Raw genomic sequence first — 5720 nt, 5'->3', positions numbered from 1 at the left:
ATTTTGATTGAGTTGATGATGTTGAGTAACATGAGTTCGTAATTATAGCTAGACAATGATCATATAATGGGATTGTTCAATCTGATAAAAACAATTTCAAAAGGCATAAGTCCATAACCTTCACCATGAAAATTTGATGATGTAGTTTCTATTGTGGTCAAATAACATGTGTTTGGAGACCATCCAACTCTAACATACTATATCTCTCTAAAATATCTCTCTCTAGCTTCTATATATAAATGTTGGAGGAACAGGAACAGCAAATGAAGCTCTGAGGCAAAGGAAGAGAATTGCTTGGCGTCTATAACCAATGAATGTCAACAAAGATTATGTCTCTCTTCCATCACTTTCTGCCAATCCCCCTTTAGCCATTTCATTTTCTTTGTTTCTCTACCTTTATTTAGCAGTCTCTTAGTTTCTTGTCTTAATGCAGATTCCATCTCTGGTTTCATGGTTGTCTCCAATCAAGGTAAAACCTAACACAGTCACTTTTCTTTCTCTTTATTTTCGCCTGTGGATGTACAAAACTCTTTCCTGCTTTCTCAGTTTGTTGTTTGAATATTAAAATGAGAGTATTATAATGTAATGCAAAATTGCAAATTGATTTGTTTATTGAAGAATTTTTGTTTTGTATGTTTTCTTGTACTCTCTGTTATTAGTTTCTACATATATATATATATATATATATATATATATACACACACACATATTGAGGTATATATAATGACTTGTGAGGAACCATGTTAAGATTCTTGTAGAAAAAGTAGGAGATAATGTGTCCCTCTTTTAACTGTATATAGGATCTCATTTCGTACTTATAATGTGTGTGCATGCTGGTGCCTTTTTGCTTAGCTGCATTTTTATGTGCATTGTTGGTGTACTCGTATATCTTTATTTACTATGTTATTAATAGACTTGAGAAACTCCCCTAAATTTCTGGAGATGATGATAGTCTATTTTGTTTTTAGTTTACAGGGTGCTGGTAAATCAGCTGTTTTGAAAGCTTAATCAGACTCCTTTTTAGGTAAGTACAATTTACCAATGTATTTCAATGTCCAAATTATAGCGGTTTTTAATTTTATTTTATGGTTTCTTCCTCCAGCCAACTAGTGAGAATGATGCTACTCGAGCTCCAATCAGCATTGATTTATAGAGGGGCAGCTCATTGAGCAGCAAATCAATGATATTGCAGATTGACAATTAATCCCATCAAGTTTCTGCAAGTAAGTCACTTAATGTATGTTCTCAATTTAATTTAATCATGTTATAGTGCTGTTTTTGTTTAGAATCTTCTTAGAATTTCAAGTCAATACTACTATGTTTTCACATATAGGGTTGTTTTGATTTAACTATCATTTAAACTCACTTCACATCGTTCTTAATGGAGTTTGTTTATAGGTTATTTCCATGTCGAGCTGAATTTTATTTTATTGTTTTGTAAATACCATCTTACATTGCAAGTATGTAAGAATTATAGCTGAATTCCACTTTTCATGATTTATAGTTTATATAAGGATTTCAGGTCTTAGTGATAAGACTTACAATGCTTGAGAGGAGAACGCATATACTTTACAGATACGTTGCAGGTGATTACTTAGTGTTTTTTTAAAAGTAAACTATTAAGCATGATTCTACCACACTCATCTGTCAATGGATCTCAAACATCAATCAACTCAACATTGCCTTAGTTTATAGATTCATTCAGACGGACCAATTGGTGTATGTTAGCTTCTATGATAATTCATTCAATTGCATGCTAGTTTATATTTGGTTTTTGTGTCCTTAAAACTTACTCTTCAATTTGGCAGGAAACACTTGAATGATAGGTGCACACTGAAGTTTGGATATGAATGAAGTATCAGAGTGCATTAGTGCTATTAGGACTTGGGGGGACTTCCTACACGCCACAATTGTAGTTGCTAGTATTTGGTTTGTTGTCTTTTTTATTTTGTAGCTTGTAAGCTAGTCTCTTTAGAACAAATAACTTTGTAAACTTTGTTGGTTTTTGGCAATGAGAATGAATTTGAGATATCTGAATCATGTTGTGCAAATGCTTTATTAAATTGTCATCCAAATTAAAATCAGACAACAGATATTCCCATGGACATCGACGTCTCTACATATTTCAAACGATATTTATATGTCGTCTTAAAGTAAAAGATGACCATATTGTATGTCGTCTGAGGTAAGTATCAGACGACAGATAAGTGACGTTTGAATACATTTGAGTCAAGAGAAGAGGTTTGACGTATGTCGTCTGAGATATATTTAGACGACAAAATAGTAACGTGTGAATAAGTTTGAGACGAGAGACGGCTACTCACATCTTTAGTATTACTTTAGTTTCGACGATACTTTTATGTCATTAAGAAGATTTCTCACGACAGAAACTTTAATTTTGTTACGAATGTAGGTGCATACAGACGATAGTTGCTTATGTACAATCTGTCGTCGAAGTTGTATCAGACGTCTGACGAGGTCTGTCGACTGAATGCTTATCAGATGACTGCTTGATAGACGACAACCGAAAAAGCATTCAGACGACCGACCTAGCAGGTCGTCTGAGCCAAAATTGACGTAGTGATTGTTGAATCTCAAAACTATAATTCAAAGGGAATAAACACAAGCCAGCAGCCAATGCAATCAAACTACACAAATGAGCTCGAATGAGCTCTTATTGCACAATCCCATTACCGAAAAACAGTAAAACCTGGCTAATTTAATCCTCAACAGTTAGTAGCACATCATAACTCTTAAACTTAGAATCTCAATCACAGAGTAAAACCAAAGCGCCAAGTTTACCAAAGCTCCTAGTTTTCGAAACAACACCACAAAGACTAAAACTACACAAATCACAACTAGCATTTCACACCAAGCTGGAAATGAATCCAAATTTCCAACAGCAAATAAAATCGAAACAAAGCTTGAAACTTTCTGAGGCTAAAAGCTCAAAAACCAGCAAAATCAAAACACAAACTCTCATAGTATCAAAACGACGTAGTTTTAAACCTTCCTAAGAAGGGATGACGTAAGCATCGATGCCGATGTCGGGGAAAAGGTTCGGAGAGCTCGAAGCTTGGCGTCGAAGGAGTCGGAAGCGGCGGAGATGGAGGTGCAGCTGCGGATGGAGAAAGTGGGGGGCTTTTGGAAAATAGAGAGCAGCGACGGCAGAGGGAGGCAGAGCTCACAACCGAGGAGGGAGGCAGAGCAAGCGAGGACGGCAGAGAGAGAGAGAGCGAGCGATGACGACAGAGAGAGAGAGCGAAGGCGGAGGGAGGCAAAGCGAGCGACGGGTTAGAGAGAGTGCGGGGGCGACAACGGCAAAGAGAGAGGGCTGTGGTTCGGGTTCGATATTTTGAGCAGAAAACGGAGAGGTAAATTGGGTAGATGTGAAATAGGGTTTAATTTTAACTAGAAAGATCTCAGCCATTGGTTGAAAATAAAAGGCTAAGATTCATTCATGAGGAAATATGAGGACCCTCTCATGAGGAGAGGATCCGGATTCAGTCACCTCCCTGGCCCCTCTTTGTACTTTATGGTTTTATTAATGGTTATGGCTTAAGCGCAACCGTTTTAGCCCTATCTCAAAAACAAAACAAAAAAAATATACTCCCCCTCAAGCTGGGTCAAGAGGATTGATTGACCCAAACTTGCTGAGAATTTCAATAACTTGCTGAGACTTGGTGAAAATGTCAGCTTGTTGATCTTCACTCCTGAGATAATGAGTTTCAATAACTTTATATTGGACTTGAACTCTGATGTAGTGATAATTGGCTTTAATGTGCTTAGTATGCTCATGAAACACTGGATTGGAGGCAATATGCATGGCTGCTTGATTATCACATAAAAAAGACATATTGGAGGCAATATGCATGGCTGCTTGATTATCACATAAAAAAGACATAGGCTGAACACTAGAGAATCCTAGATTACTTAAGAGACCTTTCAACCATATCAGTTCACATGCAGCGGAAGCCATGACACGATACTCAACCTTTGCACTTGATCTAGCAACAACACTTTGTTTTACTCTTCCAAGTTACAAGAGTCCGACCTACAAAAATGCATAATCCTATTGTGCTCTTTCTATACAGAGCATTTCAAGCCCAGTCAGCAACTACATATCCCATGATTGTTGTGTGATCATTTTTCTTGAGCAAAATATCTCTCCCATCTGAGCCTTTAGGATATCTAAGAATGCGCTTGATAATGTTCAAGTGATCAACAGTAAGAGCATGCATATATAAAATGAATAACAATGCTTACTGTCTATGATATATCATATTGAGTGATAGTGAAGTAAATAGGTTTGCCAACTAACCTTTGATAGTAATTTAGGTTCAAAAGAGATTCTCCTTCAGTAACTAACTGAAACTTACTATCAAGTGGAGTGCGAGCCGGTTTACAGTCCATGATCTTTACTTCTTCCAAAAGATCAAGCACATATTTTCTTTGATTCAAAAACAGGCATTTGTGAGAAGAGACCATCTCAACGCCATGAAAGATCTTGGTTTGAAAAGCTTGCTTGAGAGACGTAATCTCATCTATATGATCACCAATGATGATTAAATCATTAACATAGATGAGAACAGCAAGCTTTCCATGAATGCTATTTCGAATAAAGAGGGAAGAATCAACATCTTCAAGAACCAAGCTAAGCTTAGCACACCATGCTCGAGGAGATTGCTTCAGACCATAGATTGCTTTGTGAAGCCTGCAAACCATGTCAGGGTCATTGGATTGAGAATGACCAGGAGGGGGAGTACGTTGGAAGTATTCTGCGTGACACTCAAGGAAAAGCTATTGTTGCTTTTGCTCATCATATTCAACATGCAACTTCTACCAAACATGTTGTACTGGAAGCAATTCGTACAGCCTTACAGTGGATTCAGAAAAATGGTTTTCATCAATGCAGTATTGAATCAGACTTCAAAGTTGCAGTCACTGAACTTCAAGTTGAGGATTACTTTAGTATGGAACATGCTAATCTCATTGATGACATTCATAGGCTACAACAACAAACTGATATGTAGCTGTTGTTTTTGCCCCTAGAACTGTGAATGCAGTAGCTCATTGACTGGTTAGTTTTGCTTTTGATTCAGTTGGTCATAAGGAATGGCTCTCCTCCATTCTCATTATGCTTGGAGATGCCCCAAGTTATTATTATAAGCTATTATTATACTCGTATTACTACTCAATAATACCAAAGTTGTTGCTCTCTTTTCCTAAAAAAAAAAATATAAAAAAATAATAAAAAATTCTAGTGTTTATTCTAGCAAATATGAAGAAAAAGACAAGTTTGCCCATAAATTAATTGTGACTTACATTCCCAAAGGTAAATTCTCCGTAAAAAAAAAAATTAAGAAGGAAAACATGAACTAAGGTAGTCCTTGGCGATCTTGGCTTGATTGACAGGGGCGTAGCTACATTGGAACCAGAAGGTTCAAATGACCCCTATGAGATTATGACAACAAGCATCAATTGGTTGATGATTTCATATATATTACATTTCAATGTATAAATAGACCACTCTATCATAAAAAGAAAGAAAGAAAAAGACAAGATGAGATTGTCATTGACCAATAAAAAAAGATGAGGTACGGGAGATTGTTCGATCTACCCACAAGTTTTTATTATGTTAGTAGATTTCTAAAACAGTAAAACAAGTCATGGCTTCATATTGATCAAGATCATCAAACCTTAAATTGTAATTTACTTAT

This window comes from Fragaria vesca, linkage group LG6 (genome assembly GCF_000184155.1).
Source record: "Fragaria vesca subsp. vesca linkage group LG6, FraVesHawaii_1.0, whole genome shotgun sequence".
NCBI classification, from domain to species: Eukaryota; Viridiplantae; Streptophyta; class Magnoliopsida; order Rosales; family Rosaceae; genus Fragaria; species Fragaria vesca.
The sequence above is the reverse complement of the archived record's forward strand: the minus strand, read 5'-3'. Positions refer to the sequence as shown.